Raw genomic sequence first — 17,384 nt, forward strand, 5'->3', positions numbered from 1 at the left:
CCTTTTTTGTCATAGAACCTTTAAGATATGACTACAATTGAAAACAGTATCCAGGATGAGGTTCTTTGCCTTCAGTGCCTTCTCAGTGTTAATTGAAGGCCTCCAATTAATCATACTCAATATATGTCAAAATACCGTTAAACTGTCCCTTGCTAATACATCCTAACATTATTGATCACCTGCACTGAGCAAGTGTTCATTATTCTGTTTACCATAATTTGCTGAGATCTTCTAGTGACTTAATTTACTTGACAATAAGTTGTGTACAACTAGTTCAAATTATTACATCCAATATATACACTGTACGATCTACTATCTTGAAAACCTTCTGCAAATAACATGCATATATAGAGAGATCATTGTGTCACTGCCATAGCCCTGTTTTCTTCTGCTTATAAAGTACAGAACTCTTTGCAACTCTTAATGACACCCCTGGTATCAGCCAGTCAAAAGCTAAAATTTATTGTAAATATTTTCTATTTGGAGACTTGTCCCCATAGCCCTTAATTTTAAAAAAACTTGTTTTTGTAGCATGTATGGATGGTGTTACACTTGACGAGCAATCCAGTCAATGCTTAAAGACCCTATAGACATGGTTTGCTCTTGTACAAAAAACCTAGAATCAAGTGATTCAATTTATTATTTCAGCTAATGGAAGCAGGAATATTCTGTGACATTGTTCAGCTTCTGTGTAAAGGGTAAGCATCTTTCCTGATGACTTTTAGAGTAAGGCAAAGGGGTGGATGTGACACAAAAGACCCAGACAAGTGTATTACCCTGTATCTGACAACCTTCTCAATATTTCACCAAAGGGAGTCATATGTGGCCTCTGCTGAAAGCTAAGAACTAGCTAATTGTCATGGTTTATTGCAATATGTTTGATTTGAGAAACAGTTTGAGTTATCTAACATAGGATATTGTATTCCAAATCTGATGGGAGTGAGACCTGTCACCTGAGGAGAGGAAATCAAGAGCTAACCCAATTGACATGAGAACAATGGACATCTGTCAACTGTGCCAATTTGTGTTTACACTCTGGGCAAGATGCAGGGTTCAGAGTTTACAAGGACCAAAAGAACCCCGTTAAGTCTCTCATAGAGACCTCTAAATTGAAGGACATGAGTCTGTAATTGTATAAAAGAAAGAGGACAAGAAGACTGTCAGTAGAGCCAGGGGGTGGGGGTTCCATGAAAAGTGGATCCCAATTCTTTGGACTTGCCAAGCTCTGTGAAGGATAACCTTGGGGTGAGAAATACTTTATTAGACAGGAAAGTAATTTATTAACAAGTATAAGCTATAGATTGCATTTTGTTTTTCTTCTACCCGTAACTTTGTTTCCAAATTTATGCTTGCTTGTATTTGAATTTTTACCGCAAGCTCTGTTAACTAAACTGCAACTGAAACCAACTTAAATTTCCCTTTGAAGTCTGCAAACTGATTAGATTGGAGTTGGAGCCAAATTTTCTTCAGGACTATCAACTTCAGACGATGCCTGCCATTAAAAGCTATACTATCAAAATTAATTATTTGTGAGATCTATGTTGTCTCTCCTGTTCTCTTGATAGACATAGTTTAACTGAAGTCCTAGTGCCTAGTAAACTTCCACACGTTTGAAATAACTTACTGCATTTTCCTCCACTAAAAATGGACTCTATGGTGTTGCTGTTAACTAAAATTCTTTGCAAAACACAGACAAATCCAAATCCATCCAGCCCCATTGGAGTAAAGTAACAGGAGGGCACTCTGTCTATATATTTCTTTAATTAGATCTAGTAATGGTACAGTACTGTTTTTCCTAATCTGACTCAGGTATTGCCCCAAAGTTGTGTTAAACCCTAAATCTACCTTTACTATATGCATGTAGAAGCATTGTCTTGTGTTTGTCATACTGTATTATGAAATTATCAGTCAACCATTAAACTCTTTAGCTATCAGAATTTGCCCAGATTTCTATAGTTAGACTTAAGATTTATTAAGGGTAGTCTTTATAAATGTGATATGCTTGAAGTGTGGATAACCAGTTTAAGATTTGAGAATTCTTGACATTAAAATTCTAAAACCCAGCTTTTACTTACCAGGAATTCAAGTAACTTTCTCTCAATTATTGTTGTAATGTTTCTACAACAAACTAATGAAAGATAGTGATCTTCTTGGCAGCTAGAGTATTTATTGGAAATGACTAAGGCATCTGACGTAAAAGTCAGAAACTGGACTGACAACTGTTAAGTGTGTGTGTGTGTGTGCACTTGCAGTGTCAAAAGGACACATCAAATTGAAATCTAGTCAGTTAAAAATGTTGGTGTCATTATACCTGTTCTGTTGTCCCTTGCCAAGTTTTTGTGGCTTTATATCATGCTTTCCTGTTTTTAACCTCAACAAGCAAGAAGGGGAACAATGAAACTCAGAATACTCTGTTATCAAATGCAGGCTAAAACTAAAAATTCTTTCTTCTATTGTAGTAATCTTGGTAGGTGACGGTTGTAACTGTATCAGGTTTTTAAAAAAATGGAGCAGTATGGTTTTCAGCTGATTGATTTTAACTCTTTGATATTTCTTTTATCAACTTATTCTCTATATTAATCTTCAAATGTATCATATTATTAGAAGTTATTTACATTAATAGAAACCACAAACCTAGTTTAAAAGATCTGGCATAATGTGTCTGTAGTAAATTCAGTAGGAACCAGAGTTCGTTACATTAAAACAAATCTGAACCCCAGATTGTACTGTCATTCTCACTGATAGTTTTACAAGAGATTATGAGGGTGATCCATGTTGCAGACAACATCCTGAAAATCTCAGTTTTACCCTCTTAAACCTTCCCAGCCAATACTGAGACCTCCTGGTTGCTCTCTAAGATTGTAACTGGGCCACTTTTTGTTGTAAAATAAAAAGTGATCCATACTTTGTGTAGAAGTAAATCTCTTAGATATTGCTGTTTGTTCAAACAAACGTTAAATATTATGAAACAGGTTTTTCATCCACTTCAAATTAAAAGTCCAAATGTTTAAAATCAAACCCAACCACTGCAGTACCAATGAACTTGTTTTAGCTCAAAACAATAAGTTGGGCTTCACCTTTTGAAATTCATTGCCAATAAAAAATATTTTCTCACACTGATAGAAATAGAGTAACTCTAGACATGCTGGTCTTCTCCACAGTATTAGCTAGAGTACATCTTCTTTCTTAAACTTCATACTCTGAAGCTATTCTGTTGAGGCTTATCTTTTAGGTGAAAATGAATTGCATTGTGGTAGTGGCTTAAATTAAATGACATGGCCACTGCAGTGATATTAGCATAGATCTTGTCTAAGTCATGTTGTTTTTTTAAGTAATACATGAATTTGTAATTATTGAACATGTGTCCTGTTTAGAATGAGGACGATTGTACTTAAAATAGAATATCTTATTTGGATTACAACATATTTATATGCCCATTATATGCAAAATGAACTTAAGGATAAGATACTTAAACTGTGCTTTAGAAATAAGCTACTGAAACTTTGAACAGAGAATGGAATAGCTTAAAGAAATGTAGGATGAGAAGCACACATGTCTGGAGCACTGTCATGGGTGGGTATAAACTGTCCAGGAAGGAAAGGCCGGGGAGAAAAGGTGGAGGAGTTGCACTATATGTAAGACAGCAATATGATTGCTCAAAGCTCCAGTATGAAACTGGAGAAAAGCCTGTTGAGTGTCTTTGGGTTAAGTTTAGAGATCAGAACAACAAGGATGGGCATCTGTTATAGACCACCAGACCAAGAGAAGGAGGTAGACGAGGCTTTATTTGGACAACTAACATAAGTTTCCAGATCACAGGGCCTGATTCTCATGAGGGACTTCAATCACCCTGACATCTGCTGCGAGAGCAATACAGCAGTGCACAGACAATCCAGGAAGTTTTTGGAGAATGTTGGGGGTCAACTTCCAGGTGCAAGTACTGGAGGAACCAACTTGGGGCAGTGCTCCTCTTGACCTGCTGCTCACAAATGGGGAAGAATTGGTGAGGGAAGTAGAAATGGGTGGTAACCTGGGCAGCAGTGACCATGAGATGGTCAAGTTCAGGATCCTGACAAAAGGAAGAAAGGAGAGCAGCAGAATATGGACCCAGGACTTCAGCAAAGCAAACTTTGCCTCCCTCAGGGAACTGATGGGCAGGATCCTCTGGGAGGCTAATATGAGGGGGAAAGGAGTCCAGGAGAGCTGGCTGTATTTTAAAGAAGGCTTGTTGAGGGCTCAGGAACAAAGCATCCCAATGTGCAGAAGGAATAGCAAATATGGCAGGAGACCAGCTTGGCTTAACAGAGAAATCTCTGGTGACCTTAAACCCAAAAGCAAGTTTACAAGAAGTGGGAACTTGGACAGATGACTTAGAAGGAATATAAAAATATTGCTCGAGCATGCAGGAATGTAATCAGGAAGGTCAAAGCACAATTGGAGTTGCAGCTAGCAAGGGATGTGAAGGGTAACAAGAAGGGTTTATGTAGGTATGTTAGCAACAAGAAGGTGTTCAGGGAACATGTGGGATCCTACTGAATGGGGGAGGCAGCCCAGTGACAGATGATGTGGAAAAAGCTGAAGTACTCCAGGCTTTTTTGCCTCAGTCTTCATGGACAAGGTCAGCTCCCAGACTGCTGCACTGGGCAGCACACTATGGGGAGGAGGTGAGCAGCCCTCAGTGGTGAAAGAACAGATTAAGGACTATTTAGAAAAGCTGGGCATGCACACATCCATGGGTCCAGATCTAATGCATCCGAGGATACTGAGGGAGTTGGCGGCTGTCATTTCAAAGCCATTGGCCATTATCTTTGAAAACTCATGGCGATTGGAGGAAGTCCTGGATGATTGGAAAAAGGCAACTGTAGTGCCCATCTTTAAAAAAGGGAAAAAGAAAACTGGGTAACTACAGACAAGTCAGCCTCACCTCAGTCCCTGGAAAAATCATGGAGCAGGTTCTCAAGGAATCCATTTTGAAGCACTTGGAGGAGAGGAGGTTGATCAGGAATAGTCCACATGGATTCACCAAGGGCAAGTCATGCCTGACCAACCTGATTGCCTTATATGGTGAGATAATTAGCTCTGTGGATATGGGGAAAGCAGTGGATGTGAGATATCTTGACTTGAGCAAAGCTTTTGATATGGTCTCCCAATCCATACTTCTTTAACTTGCTGGTAAGAATACTGCGGATGAATGAACTATAAGGTGAGTAGAAAGCTGGCTAGATCATCGGGATCAATGAGTATTGATCAAGGGCTTGATGTCTAGTTGGCAGCCAGTATCAAACGGAGTGCCCCAGGGGTCAGTCCTGGGGCCGTTTTTGTTCAACATCTTCATTAATGATCTGGATGATGGGATGGATTACATTAAGCTAGGTGAAGAGGTAAATATTCTGGAGGGTAGGAATAGGGTCCAGAGTGACCTAGACAAATTGGAGGATTGGGCCAAAAGAAATCTGATAAGGTTCAACAAGAATAAGTGTAGAGTCCTGCACTTAGGACAGAAGAATCTCATGCACTGCTACAGACTAGGGACCAACTGGTTAAGTGGCAGTTCTGCAGAAAAGGACCTGGGGATTACAGTGGACAAGAAGCTGGATACAAGTCAACAGTGTGCCCTTGCAGCCCAATATACCCCAAGTTGTCTTGGCAACATTAGTAGGAGCATTGCCAGCAGATCAAGGGAAGCAGTTATTCTCCTCTATTTGGTACTGGTGAGGTCACATCTGGAGTATTGCATCCAGTTTTGCCCCCCCCTCACTACAGAAAGGTTGGGGACAAATTGGAGAGTCCAGTGGAGGGCAATGAGAAGGATTAGGGGGCTGGGGCACATGACTTACGAGGAGAGGCTGAGGGAACTGGGCTTATTTAGTGTGCAGAAGATAAGAGTGAGGTGGAATTTGATAGCAGCCTTCACCTACCTGAAGGGGGTTCCAAAGAGGCTGGAGCTAGGCTGTTCTCAGTGGTGGCAGGTGACAGAACAAGGAGCAATGGTCTCAAGTTGCAGTGGGGGAGGTCTAGGTTGGATATTGTTGAAAAACAATTTCACTAGGGGGATGGTGAAGCACTGGAATGGGTTACCTAAGGAGGTGATGGAATCTCCATTTTTTAGAGGTTTTTTAAGGCCCAGTTTGTGAAAGCCCTGGCTGCGATGATCTATTTGGCATTGGTCCTGCTTTGAGCAGGGGGTTGGACTAGACGACCTCCTGAGGTCCTTTCCAAACCTAATCTTCTATGATTCTATGACATTGCTGTCAGTCCTCAAACAGTGGCAAGAAGAGGATTGCAATTTTGATTCACAGTATCCAGGAACGTTTTACGGTGAGATGCATCCTGGTGAGATAGCCCAGGAGAATTTGCAGGCTGGAACCCGTGTGGTTGTGAGGATGATGAGAAACTAAACTTCAGAGGGCATGACAACTAAGAAGCAGATACCATGATGTCAGACTGTGGAATAGGAGAAACAATTATGAGAAACAATGTAAGCATGAGTTAAAGGAAGTGTGATTTAAAACATATCTGGAAGTGGGTCATCAATCTATGAGCAGCCATAGTTCTGGCATTTCCTGACTGAGTGTTTAACTCTGTGCAACTATAACATTCTCAAGTTAATTTTCTATTATTGGAATTTCTTAGGATTTTAAAAATCAGAGGATTTAGAAATCACTGTATTTTCAATGTCTGTCTTCAGTGAATGGGATGTCTTGGTGAGCATGACTATATTAACAATACAGCATTTTTTCCCCAATAAAGACTCAGGAAATTGAAGTCCCACAAGCTGCCATTGGAAGCAGATCAGTTGAAATTGCCTTAAGACAGGGGTCGCCAACTGGTAGATCGCGATCAACTGGTCGATCATGGAGCCTCTGACATTCAGTCTCAGTGACAGAGACTGAGATTGTAAGAGGCTTCACAAAGGCAGTGCAGCCAGTGCCCTGGCCCTGCGCTGCTCCCAGAAGTGGCTGGCATGTCCGGCAGTGGGTCCTGGGGGAGGGAAGGGGACAGAGTCTTGGTGTGCTGCCCTCGCCTGCAGGCCCCACCCCTGCAGCTCCCATTGGCCAGGAATGGGGAACTGCGGCCAATGGGAGCTCTGGGGGAGGTGTCTGCGGATGATGGCAGAGTGCGGAGCCACCTGCCCTTCTGTCCTGCCCCCCGTCACCCACCCCGAGCTGCTGCTGGACATGCTGGCTACTTCCAGGAGCAGTGCAGGGCCAGAGCAGGCAGGGAGACTGCCTTAGCCCTGCTGCACTGTTGCCCGGGAGCTGCCTGAGGTAAGTGGCACCCTGTTGGAGCCTGTACCCTGAACCTCTCCTGTCCCCCAACCTCCTGCCCCAGCCCCCTCTCAGAGCCTACACCTCAACCTGCTGCCTGAGCCCTGAGTCCCCTCCTGGAGCCAGTACCTTGAACCCCCGCTGCACCTCAAACTCCTTCCCCAGGCTCAGCCTAGAGCCCACTCCCCCTCCTGCACCCAACCCCTGTCCCAGCCCGATGAAAGTGAGTCGTGGGGGGGGGGGGTGGACTGAGCAGGGCATAGCCTTGGAGAAGGCGCAGGGCAAAGGGTGTTGGGTTTGTGTGATTACTGTTTCTACATTTTCTTTGAGGTAGACTGTGAGTTGCACTTAAATTCAAAAAGTGATCTTGTGCTTAAAAAGGTTGGAGACCACTGCTTTAATGTTATGTCTATAATTCAAATGCTGTGGCTCACTGACCAAAAAAGCTTTACCCTTGCTTGTGCATGCTTTAAACATTTTAGTCAATCATACTGAATATGCAGTATGAAATAGGTGATTTAAATCATCTATGAAACACTACTTCAGTGAAATGACTGATAAACGAGTTATTTAATTGAGGTGGCCTTCTGTTGTACTGGATACGCTGGGATATTTCGGAGTGGTCTCAAGGCAGAGAAGGTTGCCTAATAAAAGGGCTCTAGTATAGAGTTCAGTGTGAAAGGTACTGAGAAAAGGTGCTTTTACTGCAGAATGTGTTGGTTATCCAAGTAGTCGGAATCCCTAGATATGCCTTAAAGAACTTTTTTAACACACGTGATTTCTGATTATTTCCTGGCTTATCTATGTGAAAATGCCAAAATAGTGGTTAAGAAAATGAACAGACCCTACACTAATAAACTCAAGGTAAAAGGGAGTAGATAGTGAAGGAAGGAGCCTCTTCCCCTCTCCCCACAGGGCCACCTAGATGATTCTATAAGGTCTATTTCACTTATCAAGCAGGAGCATTTTGAACATAATACTTCACACTTGACAATGCTTTTCATGCTTATATTTCAGATACCTTCAAAAAAGTGGTTAACACAGGAGACCAGAGGCACAGAAGTGTCACTGGCCCAAAGTAAATGAGTCAGTAACTGTGAGCCTAGATCACCTGACTTTCATGTGCTCTAACAAGATGAAACTGCTTCCATGTTAAAAGAAATCTTGGGGAAAAAATACTGAGAAATATATAGAAATCCCTGTTGAAACTATGAATTTGAGTCAACTGTGTCTTTAAACCAAAATACAGATTCATGATGAGATGGGGGAAGAATAAACCTATACAGCAAGAAAACCCCAATATAAGAAAATGGATGAAATAAGAAACCATCCAACTAGCATTTTCTGCATCACTTTCAAGAGGCAAAAATTGTACTGAATAGGGTCTTCAATACATCTGTGACTAACCTGCTACATCTCTTGTCTGAAATATAACACTGTCATGTTCAAGTTATGCTTGAAGTTGGGGAGCCAGAGAAAGAAATATCCCATACAGAGTAAGAGCTTGTCTACACTTACAGAACTGCAGCTGCATCAATGTAGCACTTAGTGTCCAGACACTACCTACCCCAATGGGAGAGTTTCTCCCATTAGCATAGGTACTCCACCTGACGGGGATGGGTAAGAGCTATGTTAATGGGGAATCCCTCCCCTGGATATAGTGCTGTCTACACTGAAAGTTAGGTTGGGAGCTGGGTTTTCCACATCCCTGAGCAACATAGTTATACTGACATAAGTTTGTAGCATAGACTAGGGCTAAGTCAGACCTATTTTGAATTGTAATTAGATTTAGGAATCCTGTCTGACTAGACCTACTCAGTTCAGTGTCACCAAAGGAATGAATAAACATCCGATGGTTCAGAACTTGTATTAAATAAAGCCATTAAACCATTAAAGACTTCAGTATATATTATCTGAAGACATTTAAATCCTAGACTATGTATTCATGAAGTCTGGAATTTTTGTTTACTAATAAGCAAAAGGCAAATGAAAATTGATTCCCTATTAGAAGTGTTCTGTTAAAAATGGGGGGGGGGGGGGAATTAACAGAAACTGAAGGTGATGAGTACCACCCTTGGAAAACACTTTAAAAATTGTGTCAGAAGACAGGTACTGCTGAGACAAATAATGAGTGTCTTGTAAGAAGTCTGTTTGCTGTAGTATAAAAACTTTCTAGTGCCCCAAGCAATGTGGCGAATCCAAAAAAAGTTCTGGAAACAAAACCACCAATAGTATTTTAGTGGTCCCATAGTTAACTTTGCTGCCTCAATTTTGTATTTGAAGTAGGGTAGATAGTAGGCCCTGTCACTGACTCCTTTTCTTAAAGCATGAATCAAAAAAAACATTGCTTCTGGGCTCTTTGAAGATTCACCACAATGGTGTTCTTAGTCTAAGTTGCCCTCATATACCACCCTGTTAGCACTTCATAGTTATTCATTATTGTGTTTTGAATGCATTTTGGAATGTGTTTTTGTGAACGGCACTTTGTAAAAGTAGAATATCAGCTGATTTCACCAGCTCACTTTGCCTCCTAAATAAGGTGAGAGAACTGATATTTCAAGGCAAACTTTTTGGACCACATTCATTTAGAATTCATATTTTGTTCCAAATCAAAGCATCTGCTTTTATTCATAAATCTTTTAGGACCCAAACTGATCTTTTCTGTCCAAATATTGAGACTTAAATTTATAAAGGGTCAAATTATGCCATCCTTAAATTATGCCATCCTTGCTCTATAAGACTACTTGTTTATGTACTACTTGGGTGTGTAAGGAAGCAGAAACTGACCCAAACTATCAAAGTATATGTAATACTGATATGCAAATTTTGGAGGAGCAATGCATAAACCTCCATAGTTATCTTCTAGGGTAGAGTTAAGAGCAGATTATAGAAAAATGTCATTCACTGGGTTCTACAATGTGGCCCGTGGCCAAATTTACCTCTGAATCAGAGGTGTAGTCTCATGAAAAAACAGGTCCCAATTTGTGATGCTTCATCTTGATAAAATGAGCCTCTGCTTGGATAAGATGGTGCATTCCATGCTGTAAACTGTTACCCGCTAAGGGTGCATTTTACAGTTAAAAATAGGATGGTTGCAATCTAGCAGTTTGCTAGGTGCTATACTCAATTTGCAGAAGACTAAAGTGACCTTTTCCTGGCAGATTTGGATGCTTATATTGTAAGGACTATTTGCAAGTAAACAAAACCTTAATTTATTATACCTGCCTATAGTTCCTAATGTTTAACATGCCTTTTGCCCTTTGATTTTTAGGAGTAGGGAACGACTATTAGACAGCAAGACTCACTTGTCAGGCTTTCCATTTTAATGATAAAATTAAGATCACCATTTATACAACAGTAAAAAATCATTTAAGTACTTGCTATACTAATGAGATTCTATTTGATGCACTCAATTGAAATAATTAACTTTTTGCTCAAATTCATAGGTTCAAGACCAGAAGGGACCATTGTAATCATATAGTCTATGGTCTGTGTTATATAGGAAGTTGGAACTTCCCCAAAATAATTCCTAGAGCATATCTTGTAGAAAAATCCAATATTGATTTAAAAATTCAGAGATGGAGAATCCATCCCAACCCTAGATAAGTTGTTCCAATGGTTAATTGCCCTCACCATTAAAAATATACACCTTATTTTCTCTCTGAATTTGTCTAACTTAAACTCCAGCCATTGGATCGTGCCATGCTTTTTCTGCTAGGCTAAAGAACCCATTATATTTGTTCCTCAGGTAGATACTTAGACTGTAATCAAGTCACCCTTTAATTTTCTCCTTGTTACGCTAAATACATTGAGCTCTTTGAGTCTATCACTATCAAGCATGTTTTCTAATCCTTTAATCATTCTCATGGCTCTTCTCTGAACTCTCTCTTCAATTTATCAACATCCTTCTTATACTCTGGGGGTAGTGTCCCAACAGCAGTCTCACCAGTACCAAATGTAGAGGTAAAATAACCTCTTTACTCCTACTTGAGATTCCCCATTTCGCATTAGCTATTTTGGCCACGGCATCTCCTTGGGCGCTCATGTTCAGCTAATTATCCACCATGACCCCCAAATATTTTTCAGAGTCACTGCTTCCCAGGATAGAGTCCTTCCTCCTGTAAGTATGGCTTACATTCTTTGTTCCAAGATGTAGACATTTACATTTAGCTGTCTTAAAACACATTGCTCTGTATCAGTAACATGTCCTCTTCATTATTTACCACACTCCCAACTTTCAGTGACTCTTTCTTCCAGGTCATTGATTTAAAAGTATTAAATCACAGAGGGCCAAAAACCAGTCCTTGTAGGGCCTCACTGGAAACACCCCACTTGATGACTATTGTCTGTTCCCAGATACATTTGAGACCTAAAGTTAGCTAGTTCTTAACGCATTTAATGGGTGCCAAGTTAATTTTCATTCCAGTTTTCTAATCAAGACATTGTGCAGCACCAAGCCAAACACCTTAGAGAAATCTAATTATATTACATCAGCACTGTTACCTTTATCAACCAAACTTGTAATCTTATTAAAAAAAAATACATTAGTTTGATCATCTGTTTTCTCTAAACCCATGCTGATTTGCAGTAATTACTTTACTGTCCTTTAATTCTTTATTAATGGCGTCCTATATCAGCAACTCCATTATCTTGACAGGGATCAATGTCGAGCTGACAGGCTTATAGTTACTCAGGTCAGCCCATTTACCCTCTTTAAAAATTCGCACATTAGCTTTCTTCCAGTCTTCCGGAACCTCCCCAGTGCTCTAAAACTTATTGAAAATCAACATTAATGCTTCAGTGAGCTCCTCAGCCAGCTCTTTTAAAATGCTTGAATGCATATTATCTGGATATAGTGATTTAAAAATATCTAAGCTTACTGCCCCACCGGTGCCACTTCGTCATCAGCTGGTAGTGGACTGGGCCCATCCTCTAAACGAGGTCTTAACTCAGGGGCCCTCTCATCAGCCATGGTTTGATCTACCCCATACCTCGCTGCTTTTCCCTGAGCCATGCCAACCTCTCTGGCTGCCTCCCATCTCAGGGCTCACCAAACCATGCTCCATTCTCCTAGGGAGTGACTAAAGACTCCTTCCCTGCAGCCCCATCTGTTGCCAACTTCCTGGCTTTTATAGGCTCCAGCACTTCTTGTCCTGCTGAGCTTGTTCTACTTAAATCCCTGTCTCCTTCTCCAGGTTCAGCCTGGGCAGTTAATTTGGCCCACTTAACCATCTTAATCCTTCAGGGCTGTGTGTGGGGTGGACACTTCATCACAGGCGGCAATGTTTTTTGAGTTAAGAAATTGTCACCTTTAATGTTTAGAAATTCCAAGTATGTTTTAATACTGACTGCATGAGACCTCCAGCATATGCCACCCAAATTGAAGACCCCAATGATGAGACAGTTTTTTTTTCCTACACATTCTATCTAGCTGCATAAAGAGGTGGTCATTGTGTTCTCTAGTGAGATTCGGTGGTTTGTAGCAGATGTCCTGATATTAGCAGCTTTGTTTTATATAGGACACTATTTAGCCCCATCCCGATATTTTCACTCTTGTTATCTAGTCACCCTTGTAGCAGCTTACATCCCATCTTGTGCTTTGTGTTAGGACATTGATCCATAAGCATTCAAGATTACTTTTTTCTGAGTCATCAGTGATTTGGAAACATTTTGTAACACATTTCTCCTTAAGGTAAGTGCTTCTGTCAATATTTTAACGGTTTTATATTTAACTCAACACTTTTTACCCACACATCTCCATACTTTGCAGGGAAAAGCTAGTATTTTTTAAGTGCCAGTCCATATACTTATTTCCCATCTGCTGAGTGCACATCCAATGTGCGCATCTCAAATTTTCTAGTATTCTTCAGCGTGGTGAATGCACCCCTCCCTTCCATGTACAATTGCAATGGTATAAGTGTGGAGCCACTGTCACACCCAGTTTCTTCTCTACCACTGTGATATGTCAGAGCAACTCTTCTTGGATTAACCTCTACTACAGCTTAGCTACCTACAGTAGAACCTTCAAGATATGGATCCCTTGGGAACAGAGGTTGTTCATAACTCTGAACAAGATGTTATGGGATGCTCCTCAGGGTGGACTGCTGAGAGCGGTGGCTCACAACTGTGCCTGTGAACTTCAGCATCTTCACCTCCTACCTTGAAGTGGCTGCCCAGCTCGGGGTGTGCATAGGCAGCTGGTGTAGCCCCCTGCCTGAAAGGGTGATGAGTGAGAGACTCTGGGGCACTGCAGTGTCAGTGGACAGGCAGTGCAGGCTGTGGCCCTTTAAAACTGAGCTGCTGCTCCAGAGTTCAGCGTGCAGGAAGGAGCTTGAGCTCCAGCAACATATATTCCAGGCCAGGTTCCAGCAGGAGCTCAGGAAGTCCAGCACTGCTCATGCTCTGCCTGCTCACAGAGGAGGTACGAGATGTGCTGCACAAATTCCTAGATGTTTTACAGTCATTAGTGCTGAGGCATGTCGTGATCCTGATCAATGAGGGACGTTTGGAACCTGCAAGGATCCTCTAGTAGACTCTGGCATCTGTGGCACTCATGTCAAAATGAGCAGATAGGCAGTATCAGGTCCCGGTGATGGGATATGAACAGTTCTGTTCCCACCCAGTGCTGGGGTCCCTGGTGGTGACAGCAGCTAATGAGAGAACTCACTAGGGCCACGAGAAGTCAACCCCCAAGGACAAGGAGGCAAAATGCCTCAACTTGCTCTCCAAAAAGGCATACGCCTACTGCAGCCCCTCCAGATGAGGATCTCCAATTGTCAGGTTGTCCTAGCAAAATATGATCACATCAAATGTGTTGCAACAATTGATTGACAAGCTAGACAGGACTGCAGGGATGAATTCCAGATTATTCTTGTGAAGGGACGTTGGGTAGCTAGAACCACACTACAGTTGGCCCTGAATGCCACAGATAAGACAATAGCAATTGCCATGTGGCACTCCTCCTGGCTGATTTTGTCAGGTATTGCTGGAGAACTGCAAACAACAAATGAAGACTTGCCATTTGAAGGCTGCTCGCTTTCACAAAAGAATAGATGAGGTGATGAAGTCCCTCAGACTCTAGGGCCACCCTCAATCATTAAGAATGTATGCCCGGACCTCTTTAGGTTCCAGCCTGATCAGTGGCACCAACAGCCATACTCCTATTTCAGACAGCCAGAGCCATCAGGCCTCAAGGAAGAAGCATGCCATAGGATCCACCTCCCAGTAGCACCATTCTGCATTAGTGCTGACCATGCAGCAAGTTTGATGTGATATGTGAGGACAGCATACCATCATCCCCTCCTTTCAGGAACCCTCTGACATGCTTCCAAAAGGACTGGTCCAGTATCACCCCAAGACTACTGGGTGCTGGAGGTGAGCCAAAGAAGTTACACCATTCAGTACTTTTCTCTTCTCTCAACTGTCCCCCATTCTCATCCCTATTCAGGGACCCTTTCCATGAGAATCTGTTTGGACAAGCACTGCAGTGCTTTCTCACTCTTGGTGCTATTGAGGCTGTTTCCTAACAGAGGGAAAGGGACTTCTATTTGCATTACTTTCATATCCCCCAGAAAATGGGGGCAGGGTTCAACCAATACTGGACTCAGATATCAGTGTCAAGAAGCTCAGGTTCAAGATGGTTCTCTTGCATCCATTGTTCCCTCCTTGGTCCAGAAAGACTGGTACATTTCCCTCAATGTCAAGGACGTGATTTTCACATCATGATTCGCCTGGTGCATGGGCTGCTCCTGCGGTTCATTAGACAATCACTGCCGACACTGGGGTTTGCCCTTTGGTCTGTCTTCAACATCCCACAGATTAACAAAATGCCTGCTGGTGACAGTTTAACTCAGTTGTTCCCTTAGTCCTCTTTTCTAAATTGAACAGTCCTAGTCTTTTTAACCTCTCCTCCTTATATGGAAGCTGTTCCACACCACTAATTACTGTTGACCTTCTGTGTCCATTTCCAATTCTAATATCTTTTTTTTTTTTTTTTTTTTTTTTGAGATGAGGTGATGCGTACTGCATTCAGTTTTCAAGGTGTAGGCATACCATGGATTTATATTGTGGTATTATATTTTCTGTATTATCTATCCCTTTCCTGATGATTCCTAACATTGTTAGCTTTTTTGCCTGCAACTGCATATTGAGTGGATGTTTTCAGAGAACTATCCATGATGATTCTAAAATCTTTCTTGGCAAGTAACAGACAACTTAAACCTCATCATTTTGGACATATCATTGGGATTGTTTTCCAGTGTGCATTATTTTGCACTTATCAACACTGAATTTCACCTGCCATTTTGTTACCCAGTCACCTAGTTTTGAGAGAGATTTGTAACCCTTCACAGTCTGGTTTGGACTTAACTCTTAAGTAATTTAGTATCATCTGCAACTTTTCTGCCTCACTTGTTACCCCGTTTTCCAGATAAATTATGAACATGTTGAACAGCACAGGTCCCAGTACAAATCTTGGAGGGATCCTGCTGTTTATCTCTTTCTAGTGTGAAAAGTGACCCTTTTTTGTCTTATCCTTTGTTTCCTATCTTTTAACCATTATTAATCTATGAGAGGACTGGCCTTCCTTATCCTATGGCTGCTTGTTTTGCTTAAGAGCCTTTGGTGAGGGACCTTGTTAAAGACTTTCAGAAAGCCCAAGTACAGTATATCCACTGGATCACCCGTGTCCATGTACTTGTTAACATCCTCAAAGCATTTCTAATAGATTGATGAGGCATGATTTCCCTTACAAAAGCTGTGTTGACTCTTCCCCAACATACTGTGTTCATCTGTGTATCTAATAATTCTGTTCTTTCCCATAGTTTTACCCAATTTGCCTCGTATTGAAGGTAGGCTTGCCCACCTGTAATTGTCAGGATGGCCTCCGAAGCCTTTTTTAAAAAAGTCACATTAGCTCTCCTCCAGTCCTCTGATATAGAAGCTGACTTATTACTGTTAAGATTTATCAATTTGTTCTAAAACTGCCTCTATTGACACCTCAATCTAGGGCAGCTCCTCAGATTTGTCACCTGAAAAAAATGGTTCAGGTGTGGGAATCTCCCTTGCATCCTGCAGTGAAGACTGATGCAAAGAATGAATTTAGCTTCTCTGCAGCAGCCTTGTCTTCCTTGAGTGCTCCGTTAGCACTTCAATCATCTAGTGGTCCCACTGATTGTTTAGCAGACTTCTTGCTTGTGATGTACTTTACAAAAAAAAAAACCACCCTTTTTTTGCTGTTTATTTTTTGCATGTTTTGCTTATTTGCTCTTCAAATTCTTCTTTGGCCTGCCTCATTATGCTTTTACACTTGACTTGGCAGAGTTTTATGCTCCTTTCTATTTTCCTCAGTATTTAATTTGCAATTTTTGAAGGATGTCTTTTTGTCTCTAAGTGCCTCTTTTACTCAGTTAACCTCGGTGGCATTTTTGGTACTCTTACTGTTTTTTTGTTGTTTTTTTGTTTTTTGTTTTTTTATTTGGGGGTATATGTTTAGTTTCAGTCTCTCTTATGGTGTTTTTAATACACTTCCATGCAGCTTGCCAGCATTTCCCTGTTGTGACTATTCCTTTTAGTTTCCATTTAATTAACCTCTTCAAAAAAGGGAACAACACAAAAATGAAGTTAAGTGCTACTGTGGTGGGTTTCTTTGGTATTTTCTCCCCTAGAACGATATTAAATATAGTTACATTATGGTTGCTATTACAGAGTGGGTTCAGCTATATTCACCTCTTGGACTAGACCCTGTGCTCTGCTTAGGACTAAATCAGAATTGCCTCTCCCCGTGTGGGTTCCAGGACTAGCTCTTCCAAGAAGCAGTCAATAACAGTGTTTATCTCTGCATCCCATCCTGTGGTGACATTTGAGTGTAGATGAAATCCCCCATTATTGGGGTTTTTGTGGTCTCTCTAATCTCCCTGATCATTTCACAATCACTGTCAGCATCTTGGTTCAGGTGGTCAGTAGTATATCCCTACTGCTGCTGCTATTATTTTAAGCATGGAATTTCTATCCATAAAGGCTCTATAGTAGTTTGATTCATTTCAGATTTTTACTGTATTTGATCCTATGCTTGCTTTCACATATATCGTCACTTCCACACCAGCATGACCTACTTCT

General features: G+C 41.3%; 1 protein-coding gene across 4 annotated transcripts in view; it reads left to right on the forward strand.

Moving 5' to 3' along the window:
- The window catches only part of MTUS1 (microtubule associated scaffold protein 1), a 199,851-nt gene that overhangs the window by 136,158 nt on the left and 46,309 nt on the right, over positions 1-17,384 (forward strand). The gene's annotated exons all lie outside the window — the stretch shown is intronic.

The sequence above is a fragment of the Chelonoidis abingdonii genome, chromosome 5 (genome assembly GCF_003597395.2).
Source record: "Chelonoidis abingdonii isolate Lonesome George chromosome 5, CheloAbing_2.0, whole genome shotgun sequence".
Lineage (NCBI taxonomy): Eukaryota > Metazoa > Chordata > Testudines > Testudinidae > Chelonoidis > Chelonoidis abingdonii.